We start from the raw sequence: 19775 nt of genomic DNA on the forward strand, positions 1-19775 counted from the left end.
CAGGGGGGTTGTCCCTATTATTAATAGGCTAGCTCTTCCCTTCGTTGGGGACTTTTGCCATTTCTATCAAAAACCAAAGACATAGACTCCTCCTGAGATTGGAGAGATCTTGTTACCCTTATTCTCGTGATTCCTTGAGAAATTGCTCCTAATTCGTGCTCCACGACTAGATTGTGTTGTGTGGGTTAGAGTTTGTGGTTTCCCTTGCGGATTGTACCTATCCCGTGCTCCACGACTTGAGCATGGTTGTGTGGGGTAGTATTGCAGGTTGTGGATCGGCGAATGTTCGGATTGCAAGCTTCGGTGAGCCTCCTCCTCGTCGGGTCATAATCTCTTATTTTCCATTTTCCGGCTGCTTGCAGCTAGTTATCCCCATCCATTAATCGATCCTACGCCGAGAAGATCAGACCTCCCCTTGTACTCCCTCTTCTCCGAAGACGGGGTCGCATCAAAATCTGATCATAACTCACAATTCATAGGATCCCAACAAACACACCAGAAAAAGTCATTACATCAAATAGATCTCCAAGAGAGGCACCAATGATAGAAAAAGCCATCTAGCTACTACCTACGGACCCGTAGGTCTGAGTTGAACTACTCACGCATCATCGGAGATGCACCAATGAGGATGGTGAACCCATCCGTGATCGTGTTCCCCTCGGGCGGGGTGCCGGAATAGGGCTCTAGATTGGATCTCGTGGTTCTGGAACTTGCGGCGGCTGGAATAAAATTTCGTCGACTCCCTTAGGGTTTCTGGGGCAAGGAGGTATTTATATTGCAAAGAGGCGGTGTGGGAGGCCACCAAGGTGGGCACAACCCACCTAGGCGCGCCTGGGGCGCCCTGGTGGGTTGTGCCCCCCTCGGGGCACCCCCAGGTGTTTCTGTGGCCCATCTAGTGTCTTCTGGTCCAAAAAAATCCAAAAAAAGTTTCGCTGCATTTGGACTCTGTTTGATATTGATTTTCTGCGATGTAAAAACAAGCAGAAAACAACAACTAGCACTTGGCACTATGTCAATAGGTTAGTCCCAAAAAAAGATATAAAATGATTGTAAAATGATTGTAAACATCCAAGAATGATAATATAACAGCATGGAACAATCAAAAATTATAGGTACGTTGGAGACGTATCAGTGGACTTGCCAAAAGGCTCCGATAGGAGACTCTCATAGTATGCAAGGTTTACACAAAGAGGGAGAATACCGACAGCTGGAATTTTGGACCTGAAAAAGCTACGTCAGAGATACCTATTCTGCACATCTCCAAATGAGCTAAAATTTTACGGAGAATTATTTTGGAATATATAAATAATATTGGAGAAAATAAATACCAAAGGGGGCCACCCAGGTGCCCACTAGGCACCAGGGCGCGCCACCCCTCCAGGCGCGCCCTGGTGGGTAGTGGGGGCCTAGGCCCACCTTCGTTACCCATCTTCTGGTACATAAGGTCTGTTGACCTAGAAAAAATAAGGAGATGACTTCTGGGACGGAGCGCCGCCGTCTCAAGGCAGAACTTGGGCAGGAGCACTTTTGCTCTCCGGCGGAGCGATTCCGCCGGGGATACTTCCCTCCGGGAGGGGTAAACCGAAGCTATCGTGATCACCAACAACCCTCTCACCTTGGGAGGGCCAATCTTCATCAACATCTTCAATAAAACCATCTCATGTCAAAACCCTAGTTCATCTCTTATGTTCAATCTTTGTACCGGAACCTCAGATTGGTACCTGTGATTGACTAGTAGTGTTGATTACATCTTGTAGTTGATGCTAGCCAGTTTTTTGGTGGAATATTATATGTTTAGATCCATTGTGATATTTATTACTCCTCTGATCTTGAGCATGAACATGTTGTGTGAGTAGTTACTTTTGTTCTTGATGACACAGGAGAAGTCATGTTGCAAGTAATCATGTGAATTTGATATTCGTTCAATATTTTGATGATATGTATGTTGTGATTCCCATAGTGGTGTTATGTGAATGTCGACTACATGACACTTCACCATCTTTGGGCCTAAGGTAATGCATTGTGGAGTAGTTATTAGATGATGGGATGCTAGAGTGACAGAAGCTTAAACCCTAGTTTATGCGTTATTCTGTAAGGGGCTGATTTGGAACCACATGTTTAATGTTACGGTTAGATTTTATCTTAATTCTTCTTTCGTAGTTGCGGATGCTTGCGAGAGGGGTTGATCATAAGTGGGAGGATTTTTCAAGTAAGAACAACACCCAAGCACCGGTCCACCCACATATCAAATTATCATAGTAGCGAACGCGAATCAAACCAACATGATGAAAGTGACTAGATGAAATTCCCGTGTACCCTCAAGAACAATTTGCTTACTATAAGAGATTGTTTTGGCATGTCCTTTGCTACTAAAAGGATTGGGCTACCTTGCCACCTATTGTTACTATTGCTACTTGTCACTTGTTTCAAATTATCTTGCTATCAAACTACCCGTTACCGATAATTTCAGTGCTTGAAGAAATTACCTTGGTGAAAACCGCTTGTCATTTCCTTCTGCTCCTCGTTGTGTTCGACACTCTTACTTATCGAAAGGACTACGATTGACCCCCTATACTTGTGGGCCATCAGTGTGCTGACCTGCTTGTTGGTTATGTATGTTGACACATGAATTTGCTAGTCTATTTTATAGAGAAGTGTTGAGTATGGCTGCCTAATGGACCGATGAGAACACTCGAATTATCATCGAGTTGTTTGTGAAACAATTGAGGGATGGAAATATGCCAAACACTAATTTGACACGAAATGCATATGACAACGTGGGAAAGGAATTCCCGATGAGAACTGGACTTGAGTACACGCATAAGCAAGTGAGAAACAAATGGGACAATTTAAAACGTGAGTACAACCTATTCAAGAAGCTCAAGTTGCACGAGGCCGGAGGGGATGGGACTTTGAGAAAAACACCGTGAAACAAGATAATGAGTGGTGAAAAAAATTTGTAAGTTATCGAAACAATATTTAGGCCTATGTTTGTGAACCTATTATATGGTGTGCGTTGGGAACAAATATTTATGCCTATGTTGGTGAACCTATTATATGTTGTACATCTGGGAACAAAATTTATGCCTATGTTGGTGAACCTATTGTTATGTTGTGCATCGGGAACAATATTTATGCCTATGTTGGTGAGCCTGCTGTTTTGTTTGACGCTAACTATTGTTTGATATGGCATTGACTGTCTATGTGCAGATGTCATCAGATAGTGAGAGTGATGATGACAATAGTTATGAAACAATAAGGAATTTGGTTATGAATCAACAACATAATATGGACATGCTTTTGTTCGGGTGCGACAATCATATTTAGCAAGTATTGTGAAAGTTGGGTGATGAAGGTCGAGCCTAGAAAATCTATTTTGAGTGGATTTGGATGGCTTCAAGAGACTATTGCCACACCGGGAGAGACCTACACAATGTTGAGAATGACGGCAAGTGTGTTCTTTGATCTTCACACTACAAAAAATACACTTCTGTGATGATACGTGTATGTCACAGTAGGTCACGTTTTCTGTCATGCATGTACATCCATGACAAATTTATGACAGAATCAAGATAGTCATACCTGTGCTGTCGTAGAAGTGTTCCATGACATTACCAAAATTATCATCACGGAAGTGTCCACTCCCATGATGATAAATCGCGCGTCACAGAAGTGCTTTCGTCAAGGGTGACCGACACGTGGCATCCACCGTAACGGAACACCGTTAAGCTATCGGGTCCGGTTTTGGATCTGATAACCCGTTAACAGCCCCGACCAATGGGGATTTTCCACGTGTAAAATCATCATTGGCTGGAGGAAACACGTGTCAGCTCCGTGTTGGCACAGGTGTCACTCATCCAATGGGCGAGATGCGCCTATGATATGTTAACACGTGGACCGGCCCAAAAGTGGCCTATAAAGTTTAAATGGGCCGGCCCAACTAAAGGCCCACAAGATTTTGCGGACCATAATGGGCCGGCCCAGCTAAAGGCCCACAAGATTTTGCGGGCCATAATGGGCTGGCCCAGGTAAAGGCCCACAAGATTTTTGCGGGCCATAATGGGCCGTCCCAGGTGAAGGCCCACAAGATTTTTGTGGACCATAATGGGCCGGCCCAGCTAAAGGCCCATGAGATTTTGCCGACATTAATGGGCCGGCCCAGCTGTAGGCCCACAAGATTTTGAGGACCCTAGTAGGCCGGCCCATTAACTGGCTGCCATGTTTTGGGCCAAATGCCAGCCCATATTTGATCCGGTCCATTAATGGCCTGCCACGTTCCGGACCTAATAATGGCCCATATGAGATCCGGCCCGTTAAAAGCCTACCACGTTCTGGGCCAAATTACGGCCCAGATCAGGTCCGGCCCTTTAAGAGGCTTTGGGCTAAATTATGGCCCATATCAGATTCGGCCCGTCAACTGGACGCTACGCTTTTGGGCCCATTTGCTATAGGCCCATTTAGTAATTCGGCCTGATATTAGTTTTGGCCTTTTAAGGGCCCGTTTAACTTTTCGGCCCTATATTAATTTCGGCCTGTTAAAAGCGCGTCATATAGTTGGGCCTAACTACGGCCCAGTTTGCATCCGGCCTGCTCACAGCCGATAATCTGATTGGGCCAAACAAGGACCGAGACAATTTTGGCCTGTTATAAGCCCATGATTTGATTGGCACATTCATGGGCCGGGGTCTATTTCGGCCTGCTGCCAGCCCGTGAGCTGTTTGGCACGTTTCAGGCCCAACCTACTTTTCAGCCTCCTAAAGGCCCATTGAGTTTTCTTGGGAAAATAGGGTCGGCGGTTTACTGCCCGAATCTACTAGTGGGCCAGTTTACATTTAGGTCTGTTAACGGACCAAGATGACGGGGCCCATGATGCGGATCATACATGGTGATTTGCATGATGGCCCGATTATGTACCGTAATTTTACGGTTTGGCCGGTTTACTGCGAAGACAGGATATATATACAGTAAAATAACTGCAGCATCGTGAATAAGAAAAAAAAACCTAGACTATACAATAAAGAAATTACAGCATATTACATCCACTGGGCATCAAAGTTCGCCACTATGATAATAAAGCACAAGCAGATAGCAGATTACATACACTGGGCATCAAAGATCGCCACCAGTGCAACTAAACACGCCGACAAAATAATATACAAAACCGACGGCACTTCAATAGAGTTCAAGAAAGGTTAGCCCTACTCGGGAGTTGCAGCGCAAGCAGCTGAGCAAGCTGGTGAGACTGCACTTGTTTGACACTTATATCCTCCTCACTCTGAAAGATAAACAAGCAGACAGATGACAGGTTTTGCACATACAAGTATCAGTGCTGACAATTCATCACATTTCTTACTGACGAATAAAGTGACACAGTTTAAAATAGCATTAACACAATATGGTATTGTTCAGGTCAAGACATGGCAGGAAATGACATTGTGAAGGAGTTGGCAGCTTCACGACACCACTCGATTACAGATCAAGAACTCATAAGTATCAATGGTTAGTGTGCTATCAATTTATCCCATTTCAGATTGGCAAAATAAGATCACTTGCTCTGTATAGTTTAATTTACATGGTATGAAGAAGGAACTTGGTTGTACAACTGAAAACTTAAATTGAGAAGGACAAGCTTTTGTTTATGAACTGGAGTACATAATAAACTTTAAACATGCAATTTGATGCAAACACCAAAAATATACAGCTGTTGCAGTCATGCCTAACCAAATATACACAACAAAGTTTGAGGGCTTGAGAAGGACAAACTTACATTATTGGTGAAGGCAGGCTCTATAAAGCCCTTGTCCATGCTGATGGGGGGTAATTGAAGTAGTTTACCACAGAATCTTCTTCATAAGCATTGCCTTTATTCTACATTTTGTTAAGAGTAAATATAGATGTGACAATATAAGAAAAAATGGAGAATATTTAAGATAAGATGAGGAGTGATGCTACATAACCAAGTAGCTATAAATGTAAGTACAGCGATACAGGCAAAAGGTACAGCCAAGAGCAATGCAGAGCTAAACTTCTTCAGTACCATCGGTGTTATCCAACCTTATGGTAAGAGTAAATATAGATCTTATGTGTAGAAAATGGAGGGCAAAGGAAAATAAGCTGCAGAGTGATGGTACATGAACAACTACCTGTCAATATAAGTACACTGATAAAGGACAGCAGGTACTTACAAGAACAATGCAGAGCTAAAAAAAATTCATTGGCATTGGATTTATTCTACACTAATGTAACCATTCGTATAGATCAGATAATTTGGAGCGAACAATTGATAAGCAAGCTATCATGCATATTGCTGTCACATAATGAACCAGGTATGTATGAAAGTACAGTGATACAGGACAACAGGTACTAACAAGAGCAAAACAGCGGGCAGCATATTTGCGATATCCTGTCGTTCTTTTCAAACCAGAATTCTTTTTCGAGCAGATTTCCTGCAAAAAAGATCCGTAAGGCACATGCGGAAAAGTAGAAGTTCAAATTGTCATGCGATATCATAGACAGTACCTCATCCTCGGAACGATACCAGTGCATAACAAGGTTTTTCCATTCAATGTCTTCTAAATTTAGCACAGGAGACTTCACCAGAAATTCATTTATAGACTTGTCATGAAAGTGTGATTTCCTCAGGTAACACCGATACTGCTGCAATGCTTCCTTGAAAAGCGCAAGCAAGCTTTGCTCGTCATGACTATCCAGATTGACCCTCGCCTACTTACAACAATGTAATGTAAATCATTGATGTGTTCAATCAGCAGAAAACAGGAAAATAATCACCATGAATAATAGCACTTACACGTAAGTGGGACAGGAAGATGTGAAAATGGTGTTTGTCTTCACTATAATCTTCCCATGATGGGAATATATGCACGTAGTCCCTAACAACATTGAAAGCATTGTCTTTTAAACTGGGAATAACTGGAATGGGGTTCCAATCTGCAGGAATTGGCCGTCTCTGCGGTTGGGATAGGCCTTCGGCCGGTGAACTTGCTGTACTTTTTGCTGGAGTGGGATTTTCTGTGGTACGTGCTACCTCTTGAGCACTGCGTTGGTTTTCCCTTGAAGAGGAAAGGGTGATGCAGTAAAGTAGCGTAAGTATTTCCCTCAGTTTTTGTGAACCAAGGTATCAATCCAGTAGGAGGCCACGCTCAAGTCCCTCGCACCTACACAAACAAATAAAAACCTCGCAACCAACACAATAAATGGGTTGTCAATCCCTTCACGGTCACTTACGAAAGTGAGATCTGATAGATATGATAAGATAATATTTTTGGTATTTTTATAATAAAGATGCAAAGTAAAATAAAAGGCAATAAAAATAGCTAAGTGTTGGAAGATTAATATGATCGAAAATAGACCCGGGGGCCATAGGTTTCACTAGTGGCTTCTCTCAAGAGCATAAGTATTATGGTGGGTGAACAAATTACTATTGAGCAATTGATAGAATTGAGCATAGTTATGAGAATATCTAGGTATGATCATGTATATAGGCATCACGTCCGCGGCAAGTAGACCGACTCCTGCCTGCATCTACTACTATTACTCCACACATCGACCGCTATCCAGCATGCATCTAGAGTATTAAGTTCAAAAGAACAGAGTAATGCTTATCCTCGATGGCAACAATACAATACATGCCTTGCTGCCCCTACTGTCACTGGGAAAGGACACCGCAAGATTGAACCCAAAGCTAAGCACTTCTCCCATTGCAAGAAAGATCAATCTAGTAGGCCAAACCAAACAGATAATTCGAGGAGACTTGCAAAGATAACCAATCATACATAAAAGAATTCAGAGAAGATTCAAATACTGTTCATAGATAAACTTGATCATAAACCCACAATTCATCGGTCTCAACAAACACACCGCAAAAGAAGATTACATCGAATAGATCTCCACGAGAATCGTGGAGAACTTTGTATTGAGATCCAAAAAGAGAGAAGAAGCCATCTAGCTAATAACTATGGACCCGAAGGTCTGAGGTAAACTACTCACACATCATCGGAGAGGCTATGGTGTTGATGTAGAAGCCCTCTGTGATCAATGCCCCCTCCGACAGGACGCCGGAAAAGGCCCCAAGATGGGATCTCACGGGTACAGAAGGTTGCGGCGGTGGAATTAGGTTTTCGTGAATGCTTCTGTTGGTTTGGGGGTACGTAGGTATATATAGGAGGAAGAAGTACGTCAGTGGAGCAACGTGGGCCCCACGAGGGTGGAGGGCGCGCCCCCTACCTCGTGCTCTCCTGGTTGCTTTCTTGACGTAGGGTCCAAGTCCTCTGGATCACGTTCGTTCCGAAAATCACGTTCCCGAAGGTTTCATTCCGTTTGGACTCCATTTGATATTCTTTTTCTGCGAAACTCTGAAACAGACAAAAAAACTGCAATTTGGGCTGGGCCTCCAGTTAATAGGTTAGTCCCAAAAATAATATAAAAGTGTATAACAAAGCCCATTAATCATCCAAAACAGAATATAATATAGCATGAAGGAATCAAAAATTATAGATACGTTGGAGACGTATCAAGCATCCCCAAGCTTAATTCCTGCTCGTCCTCGAGTAGGTAAATGATAAAAACAGAATTTTTGATGCGGAATGCTACTTGGCATAATTTTTTAATGTAACCCTCTTAATTGTGGTATGAATATTCAGATCTGAAAGACTCAAGATAAAAGTTTAATGTTGACATAAAAGCAATAATACTTCAAGCATACTAACTAAGCAATTATGTCTTCTCAAAATAACATGGCCAAAGAAAGTTCATCCCTACAAAATCATATAGTTTAGTCATGCTCCATTTTCGTCACACAAGAATGCTCTCATCATGCACAATCCCGATGACAAGCCAAGCAATTGTTTCATACTTTAGTAATCTCAAACTTTTTCCAACTTTCACGCAATACATGAGCGTGAGCCATGGATATAGCACTATGGGTGGAATAGAATATAATGATGGGGGTTATGTGGAGAAGACAAAAAAGGAGAAAGTCTCACATCAACACGGCTAATCAACGGGCTATGGAGATGCCCATCGATTGATGTTAATGCAAGGAGTAGGGATTGCCATGCAATAGATGCACTAGAGCTATAAATGCATGAAAGCTCAACAAAAGAAACTAAGTGGGTGTGCATCCAACTTGCTTGCTCACGAAGCCCTAGGGCATTTGAGGAAGCCCATTATTGGAATATACAAGCCAAGTTCTATAATGAAAAATTCCCACTAGTATATGAAAGTGACAAAACAAGAGACTCTCTATCATGAAGATCATGGTGCTACTTTGAAGCACAAGTGTGGAAAAAAGGATAGTAGCATTGTCCCTTTATATATATATATTTTTTGGGCCTCCCTTTTTTTTGGCCTTTCTCTTTTTTTTGGGACAATGCTCTATGAATGATGATCATCACACTACTATTTATTTACAGCTCAATGATTACAACTCGATACTAGAACAAAGTATGACTCTATATGAATGCCTCCGGCGGTATACCGGGATAGGCAATGAATCAAGAGTGACATGTATGAAAAATTATGAACGGTGGCTTTGCCACAAATACGATGTCAACTACATGATCATGCAAAGCAATATGACAATGATGAACATGTCATGATAAATGGAACGGTGGAAAGTTGCATGGCAATATATCTCGGAATGGCTATGGAAATGCCATAGTAGGTAGGTATGGTGGCTGTTTTGAGGAAGATATAAGGAGGTTTATGTGTGAAAGAGCGTATCATATCACGGGGTTTGGATGCACTGGTGAAGTTTGCACCAACTCTCAATGTGAGAAAGGGCAATGCACGTTACCGAAGAGCCTAGCAATGATGGAAGGGTAAGAGTGCGTATAATCCATGGACTCAACATTAGTCATAAAGAACTCACATACTTATTGCAAAAATCTACAAGTCATCAAAAACCAAGCACTACGCGCATGCTCCTAGGGGGATAGATTGGTAGGAAAAGAACATCGCTCGTCCCCGACCGCCACTCATAAGGAAGACAATCAAAGAACACCTCATGTTTCAAATTTGTTACATAACGTTTACCATACGTGCATGCTACGGGACTTGCAAACTTCAACACAAGTATTTCTCAATTTCACAACTACTAAACTAGCACAACTTTAATATCACCACCTCCATATCTCAAAACAATCATCAAGCATCAAACTTCTCTTAGTATTCAGCATACTCATAAGAAAGTTTTTACTAGTCTTGAATACTTAGTATATTAGGATTAATTTTCCTACTTAAGCAAATTACCATGCTTTTTAAGACTCTCAAAATAATATAAGTGAAGCATGAGAGAATAATAGTTTCTATAAAACGAAACCACCGCCATGCTCTAAAAGATATAAGTGAAGTACTAGAGCAAAAACTATATAGCTCAAAAGATATAAGCGAAGCGCATAGAGTATTCTAACAAATTCCGAATCATGTGTGTTTCTCTCAAAAGGTGTGTACAGCAAAGATGATTGTGGTAAACTAAAAAGCAAAGACTCAAATCATACAAGACGTTCCAAGCAAAACACATATCATGTGGTGAATAAAAATATAGCTCCAAGTAAAGTTACCGATGGAAGTAGACGAAAGAGGGGATGCCTTCCGGGGCATCCCCAAGCTTTGGCTTTTTGGTGTCCTTAGATTATCTTGGGGTGCCATGGGCATCCCAAGCTTAGGCTCTTGCCACTCCTTGTTCCATAATCCATCAAATCTTTTACCCAAAACTTGAAAACTTCACAACACAAAACTTAACAGAAAATCTCGTGAGCTCCGTTAGCGAAAGAAAACAAAACACCACTTCAAGGTACTGTAATGAACTCATTCTTTATTTATATTGGTGTTAAACCTAATGTATTACAACTTATCTATGGTTTATAAACTATTTTACTAGCCATAGATTCATCAAAATAAGCAAACAACACACGAAAAACAGAATCTGTCAAAAACAGAACAGTCAGTAGTAATCTGTAACTAACACAAACTTATGGAACTCCAAAAATTCAGCCAAAATAGGAAGACCTAGGCAATTTGTTTATTGATAAGAAGCAATTGGAATCAATATTTTATCACGTTCTGGTGATTTTTAATAATTATTTTCGTGAACAGAAAGTTTCTGGAATTTTCAGCAAGATCAAATAACTATCATCCAAGAAGATCCGATAGGTTTAACTTGGCACAAACACTAATTAAAACATAAAAACAAATCTAACCAGAGGCTAGATCAAATATTTATTCCTAAACAGAAGCAAAAAGCAAAAAACTAAAAATAAAATTGGGTTGCCTCCCAACAAGCGCTATCGTTTAACGCCCCTAGCTAGGCATAAAATCAAGGATAGATCTAGGTATTGCCATCTTTGGTAGGCAATGCTTCAATAAGACACTTATCACCCTTAGGAGTTTCTTTCTTTCTATTAATTATCAAACTTCTAGGCACAAAATCAAGAAAATCATTTGCAACAAGCGGTTCCTTAATGATAGCAAAAAGATTGGGATGAACACTTATTGATTTTAGATCCGCATTTTCCTTACTAGAGGATTCACCCTTATTTTTAGGAACATAAACAAGCTTGGCAATTTTAGTTGGAGGACTTGGAGTATTCTTTACGGAAGAGAAGGCGGTCCCCAAGTTGGTAATGATACCCTCAAGTTTATCGATTCTAGTGGAATCCTGATTTATTCTTTCATCAACTATGGGTTCCTTCTCCTTAATATTTTTCAAAGTGACCCCTACTTTAGATCCATATTGGGTAATTTGGTTGTGGATCTTTTTATCCAAATTTTCAATTAACTCTACGGTAGCAACTTTATTTTCAATAATTTCAAGTCTTTGCATTACATGCTCCAAAGTTAACATAGTTCCATTAACCAAAAGAGGTGGTGAGCCAAACAAATCTATCATAGCATTATAAGAATCAAAAGTATGGCTACCCAAGAAATTCCCTCCGGTAATGGTATCAAGAATATATCTGTACCAAGGAGTAGCGCCTACATAAAAATTGCGGAGAAGAACGGAAGTAGATTGCTTCCTGGTAGATCTATTTTGAGCATTGCAAATTCTATACCAAGCGTCTTTTAGATTTTCTCCCTCCCTTTGCTTAAAATTAAGAATTTCATTCTCGGGAGACAACGGAGAAGATAGAGGACTAGCCATTACGACAAAGCAAGCGATCCAACACACGAGCAAACAAGAAGCGAGCGAAAAAGAGGCGAACGGAAAGAGAAGGCGAATAAAATGGCAAGGGTGAAGTGGGGGAGAGGAAAACGAGAGGCAAATGGAAAATAATGTAATGCGGGAGATAAGAGTTTGTGATGGGTACTTGGTATGTTGACTTTTGCGTAGACTCCCCGGCAAAGGCACCAGAAATCCTTCTTGCTACCTCTTGAGGATTGCGTTGGTTTTCCCTTGAAGAGGAAAGGGTGATGCATTAAAGTAGCGTAAGTATTTCCCTCAGTTTTTGAGAACCATGGTATCAATCTAGTAGGAGGCCACGCTCAAGTCCCTTGCACCTACACAAACAAATAAAAACCTCGCAACCAACGCAATAAAGGGGTTGTCAATCCCTTCACGGTCACTTACGAAAGTGAGATCTGATAGATATGATAAGATTATATTTTTGGTATTTTTATAATAAAGATGCAAAGTAAAATAAAAGGCAATAAACATAGCTAAGTGTTTGAAGATTAATATGATGGAAAATAGACCCGGGGCCATAGGTTTCACTAGTGGCTTCTCTCAAGAGCATAAGTATTACGGTGGGTGAACAAATTACTGTTGAGCAATTGATAGAATTGAGCATAGTTATGAGAATATCTAGGTATGATCATGTATATAGGCATCACGTCCGCGACAAGTAGACCGACTCCTGCCTGCATCTACTACTATTACTCCACACATCGACCACTATCCAGCATGCATCTAGAGTATTAAATTCAAAAGAACAGAGTAATGCTTTAAGTAAGATGACATGATGTAGTGGGATAAACTCATGCAATATGATATAAACCCCATCTTGTTATCCTCGATGGCAACAATACAATACGTGCCTTGCTGCCCCTACTGTCACTGGGAAAGGACACCGCAAGATTGAACCCAAAGCTAAGCACTTCTCCCATTTCAAGAAAGATCAATCTAGTAGGCCAAACCAAACTCATAATTCGAAGAGACTTGCAAAGATAACCAATCATACATAAAAGAACTCAGAGAAGATTCAAATATTGTTCATAGATAAACTTGATCATAAACCCACAATTCATCGGTCTCAACAAACACACCGCAAAAGAAGATTACATCGAATAGATCTCCACGAGAATCGTGGAGAACTTTGTATTGAGATCCAAAAAGAGAGAAGAAGCCATCTAGCTAATAACTATGGACCCGATGGTATGAGGTAAACTACTCACACATCATCGGAGAGGCTATGGTGTTGATGTAGAAGCCCTCTGTGATCAATGCCCCCTCCAGCAGGACGCCGGAAAAGGCCCCAAGATGGGATCTCACGGGTACAGAAGGTTGCGGCGGTGGAATTAGGTTTTCATGGATGCTTCTGTTGGTTTGGGGGTACGTAGGTATATATAGGAGGAAGAAGTACGTCGGTGGAGCAACGTGGGCCCCACGAGGGTGGAGGGCGCGCCCAGGGGGTAGGCGCGCCCCCTACCTCGTGCTCTCCTGGTTGCTTTCTTGACGTAGGGTCCAAGTCCTCTGGATCACGTTCATTCCGAAAATCACGTTCCCGAAGGTTTCATTCCGTTTGGACTCCGTTTGATATTCTTTTTCTGCGAAACTCTGAAATAGGCAAAAAACAGCAATTTGGGCTGGGCCTCCGGTTAATAGGTTAGTCCCAAAAATAATATAAAAGTGTATAACAAAGCCCATTAATCATCCAACAAAATATAATATAGCATGAAGCAATCAAAAATTATAGATACGTTGGAGACGTATCAGTACGGCTGGTGCTATGGCAACTGAAATTGGCATACCTTTTGCTGGAGTGCAGGTCCTGTGTGGTGCGGTTAGTGGTGTGGCCAGTGAAGTATGGGTACAGTCTGCTGGAGTCGGTCCTACGTTTTGTGTCACTGGTTGTACAACCAATATAAGTGGGGTGCTGTCTGATTTCTCCGGCACAACCACGTTTTTCAAGGACTATGCTGGTGCTCCTTCAGGTTCGGCAATCACCCTCTTCCTTTTTGATGTCTGATGCACAAGAACAGCATTTGAGTGGAAAAACATGGTATGATGACAGATGGAATATGTATTGATAATGGATGGGCATGGCATCTCGACATATATGATGAGTAAACTAAGCAGATGGCGGTGCAACAAAGTAGAAGAAATGCAAGACAACATATGCAAGATACGCGCAATCAATAAAACTTGCCAAATTAGAACAGGCACCTTGATGGGTGAACAGGACAGGCCATCTGCCTTTGACTCCTCGAGGTTAGAATAGTCATTAGGATCATATTCTGAACAAGAATCAACAGGTGGTGAGCGTATGAGTTTCATTGCATCCAGAATGGCACTCAATGCCTTGGTGCCAATTTTGTAAGTCATTGCGGTGTTTAGCTTCAAGAGTGGACTGCTGCTAGTGCGACACAAAGCAGCTACACAGATCATAGTGTAGATATAACGGGAAAACCGTAAGCATCAGAGTAAAATCAGCAAAGTGGAACTTGCTGGAATATATGTGCTAGTATTGCCGGTATGGTTAGAAAGCCTTCGGATACCAGCTCTCTTCAACTAAAGGTGCGGTACTGTTAATATCAGTGTATCTCTCAAAGGCGACACAGCTCCCTGCATTTCCTTGCTATTCTTATAGGATTCAAGTGGGCAGGCCACTACGAATCCTATTCCCATGTTTACAAAATCCTACGAATCAAAGAGGCCCGACGAGTTCAAAGTGTTCATACCAATCGACCGTATAGACCTCTACACTGCAAATGTCCCTGCTCATATTCACTACAAGGAACATACTGTACTACTATCATACTCCCTCCGTTCTAAAATATAAGTGTTGGTAGAGATTCCACTATGGATCACATACAGATGTATCCAGATACATTTTAGAGTGTAGATTCACTCATTTTGCTCCATATGTAGTCCATGGTGGAATCTATACAAAGACTTGTATTTAGGAACGGAGAGAGTACTTATTAAAGAAGAACGGAAGAGGAACATGGTAAAGAAGAGCAAGCAGATTTTGGATAATAAAATGTTCGTTGCGCAGTGCCCACACATGATGAACCAGAGCGCATTAAGAAAGCAACTCCCTACTGTCTCTCTATATGTGGTGCACGTGCTTTTTCGAAAGTAAAGTAGGAACATTAGCTGACCAATTAAATGTTATCTGTTTTAGTAATATCAGCATCATATCAGATTCGTACTTGAGCAACAAGTTTGGAATTATGAGTGGCACGTTGTTTAGCTTGATGGATTCAGGAGCAGTGCTAAGCAGGTACGATGATGGTACTGAATATAAAGGCATGTCTGCATTTGGGGCAGTCGACCATTTCAGGCGGTTGGATGAAGATCCTACGTCTCCTAACCCATCTTCTTCCTCGTCTCTGATTCTTCCCATACAGAACACCACACGGGCCGCCGGCCGGACCATCGGCCCCCACCGCCTATGTTCCTCCGCCACCCCCACCCCCCGCCCCCACCCGCATCGAGTTTTCTTTGTTCGGCGAGGCCCCACCACCGCCCCCCCCAACAACCAAAGTCCCCACCCGAGCCCCTTCGTTCGCACCGGCGAACTCCGGCGAGCTCTGAAAAATCGACTGACCCAATTTTGAAATTTAGTCTACTGTGATTTAACTAGTGTGGAATATAAAAGGCGAAAACCATAAGCATTGGGAGTATAGTGTTGAGCGTGCCATGGCGGATCTGAAGGTGCAAACTGGACAAAGGCGACCTCGCAACCAATGTTTGCTCTCAACTAGCAAGTAAGTGATGGACAAGAAATCAGAGTAAAGCAGTGGCGATCTATTTTCTTGCTGCGATAAATAAGTTGAGCAGATACGAAAGAGTACCACCTCTGGTGCGGCGCCGTGTATGCATCTGCTGAGAATTTGACGGTGCTGCGGTAGCGATGGCTGTCAGCGGCGTGGAACCAGATCTAGGAGGGTACACGGTGGCGGCGAGGCGCGGTGGACGAGACGGTCGTAGGAGCGGCGCCGGCAAGGTGGACGACGGCGGGGATGAAGCGAGAGGACGGGATGCAAGGATCCCGGTCCGAAGCCGTGGATGAGAGAGGTCGATCTCTTGTAATGGACGGCGGCGTCGGGGTATCAGCTCCGGCATGGTGGAGGAGGACGGCGGTGGATGGGGTGGTGGACGGAGGAGGCTGGGGTGGAGAGGGTGTTTTGGCGCCCACGGAGTACGAATGGGGAAATGGAGGTGGAGAGGAACAGGGGAACCATGTCTTCAGGGCGTGCTTGTCTCAAATGCAAGGAAATTTACAAACTTAGCCCCCGTTTCAAATTTCCTACATCACAACAATATTAGTCGGTTGGGGATAGGACAGTAATCTCGCATACACCGAATATTTGCCGACGAGAGTTTGTTTTTGGCGCCCACGGTGTATGAATCGGGGAGGGAGTCGATTTCGGCCGAGGACACACTATGTTTTGGCGCCCACCGTGTACGGATCCGGGTGAGAGGCGGTTATGTCACGTTTGAGTGAAATTACAAACCTACCCCTATCGAAACCTACAGAAATTGAGCAGATAGGCTTTGCGTGGCAGGGATATGCAGTAGTAATTTCCATCTCGCAGATTTTGGTTTCGGGCGGTTACTGCGACTTTCCCCGCTTCGTTCAAATTTTGCAGAGTGCACGTTTACCGTGCCAACTCAATTCGAATCCCATTTGTATTCTATTTTTTTCGGGCGGGATCCATTTTTGATTGGAATAAAATTCTATATACATCATTTTTTTAATATATACTTTCAAAAGCACAACAAAGAATTCTGCTCCTTTATATGTATAATATGATTTACAAATACAATGATCTCAAAATCATAAGGTTGAATTCAAAAAATTAAACCAAATTATGTTCTACTAAAATGTATGGATCAGTAATATCTACATATTAAATAACATAGATGCGCATGAATTCATATGAGTATGCATGTTTGATAGATCAATTTTGGTTCGAGTATGGATTACATGTATCATCATCTCGAATTCAAATATTTGAATCCCTTTTATCTTCACTCCTTTCATGCCCATCTCTCTCGCATGCATGCTCCTTCATGTAGCTATCACTCTCTTTTCTCCAGCTCACCCGCACGCTCACTTCATGTTTCTCCTATCCTCGCAAACATGGTCTCTCGACGTCTCCCTTGAGAAGTGTCACACTCTCCCTATCATTATACATTACACGGTTTTCATTATCTCTCACGTCTCTACCGTTCTCTCGTATCACTAGGTACCTAAGCTTTCTTTTTCACCGCCACACACATAGTCTCCACTCGTCTTTCACTTTGTCTTTCTCTCTATGGGATTCTCTCACACACCCTATATGTCTCTAGATATGAATCATACCACTAAAATTACTCTCTCTCTCTCTCCTGTAGACACAACATTTGTTGCGGTCTCCTTTTCGTCTCCATCCCAGACTGACATTATTCATTTGTTTACCGATCAGACAAACTCCCCTCCCCCCTCTCTCTCTCTCACACACACAACTCCTGCTTCCACTCCCCTTCCTGACTACCGTCTCTCTCTCTCTCATGCACAAAACTCTCGCTTTTGCACCACCGTCTCGTATTTCTCTCACAAACATTTATCGACTAGCCTCTAGATAGGTTTATACACCCGCACACTCGTGCTTCCACTATCGCATACATGTCTCTCTCCCGCTCCTTGTATCTATGTAGATTTTTCTTCCCTTCTTGAGACACGCCCTCTCAATCGTGCACACACACACTATCGCCTCATTTTAAGCCGATACCTCTCGCACACACACTCTTTGTGTCTTTGTCACACATGCACTCCGTCCTCCTCCTCTCTCCCTCTCTCTCTCACACACATGGGCTTTTTGCAACAACTAGCAAGATGCCCATGCGTTGCACGGAACATGAAGATGCATTTGTATGCATGAGTAGTTTATCTTGTGGGAGAAAAGGATGAACAAGGGAAGGCCTTATTTGCAAGTGTGGAGAGGGGTGTGGGTATCTTTTTGCAAAATTGCCATAGTTTCCTTCCTATCTGTCAGATATAGATTGGACGGCCTATATTGCAAGATGGCAGGCACACGATCATCACCGACTATGCTTTTTATAACAGTAGGGATAAAAAAACAGAGTTGGTGATGATGGTGGGCCCGCCATCCTGCAATATAGGTCGTCCGATTTATATCTGACGGATAGGAACGAAACTATGGCAATTTACCCGCACTCCTCTCCACATTTGCAGATAAGGCCTTCCCTCGTTCATCCTTTTCTCCCACAAGATCTTGATGTTCCGTGCAACGCACGGGCATCTTGCTAGTAAGAGTAGAAATTAGACATATACCACTTCTCGAATCTTGAAACCAACAACATTCCTCCCTTATCTCATCAAAACCGCCAAAGGAATATATTTTGAGTGAAACATAACATTTTTTAAGTGATATACGTATTTCAAAACTAGACTTTTTTTTCTATCAAATCGGTGAATATGTATTAATCTACTCAGATCGTGTGGCAATGCATTGGCACATTGCTAGTAGTTATTATAATTTTGTGGACACCAGACAAACGGTGGAGTACATATACGAAGAGAAGAGGCGCACACACGCAGTCGGTCTCTCGCTGTCTCGCACACATGAGTGTTACGTAAAGGCAACGTTAACAAATAAACCCTAAAACCCTAGTGCACGATTGCTGCATTCGCGGGTACCGGGTACGTGGTGGAGCGCACCTTTGTAGGAATAGTCAGCTCGCGTGATAATTTGATCTGTAGGAGTTGATGGTCGGGACCACAGGTGAACGACTTGGAGGCGGTGGCTCGCCAATTGCCACAGATTGAGTAGCCACGTTTAAAATATCATTTTTTTAGCGGGGTTAAGAGTTCCGATTTTCAATGGCGCGTTATAAGTACTAAGTACTCCCTCTGTCCCAAAATATAAGAACCTTTTTAACACTACACTAATGTCAAAAAAGTTCTTATATTATGGGACAGAGGGAGTAGTTTTTAGAAGGGATAATTGTATTTATACCCTTAGTTGTGTCCCCCTCAACCGAATTGCCCCTAGTTTTTGAAAACACATGGTCTTGCCCGACCCACTTTGTCATCTTGTGCTTTTGCCCTTTGACCATTTGACCGTCTCTTTGAAAACTTCATAACTAATTCATACTAAATCAGAAAAATGCAAATAAGATACCAAAATGTTTGGAAAAACATCACATGTATGTCAATGTCACTTGCATTCATGACAAAAGTGTTGGTAAGTGCCCATCCGAGTTTTAGCTCTTATCATACCACCATGAACAGGAAAGTCTAAAAAAACTTCAAAAAATTCAAGAAAAAATTGGTGCCAAAGAATTGTAAATGTTTTAAGTGCTTGCCAAGTTTCATCAGGGAATGACATTCCTGGAAGTCGTGGCCAAAAAAACAGTCAACACTCAAAAATAGACTGTTTTCTTTGCCACGACTTCCACGAATGTCATTCCCTGATGAAACTTGACAAGCACTTAATACAATTACAATTCTTTGGCACCAATTTTTTCTTGAATTTTTTGAAGTTTTTTTAGAGTTTCCTGTTCATGGTGGTATGATAAGAGCTAA

The sequence above is a fragment of the Aegilops tauschii genome, chromosome 1, assembly GCF_002575655.3.
Source record: "Aegilops tauschii subsp. strangulata cultivar AL8/78 chromosome 1, Aet v6.0, whole genome shotgun sequence".
Taxonomy (NCBI): Eukaryota; Viridiplantae; Streptophyta; class Magnoliopsida; order Poales; family Poaceae; genus Aegilops; species Aegilops tauschii.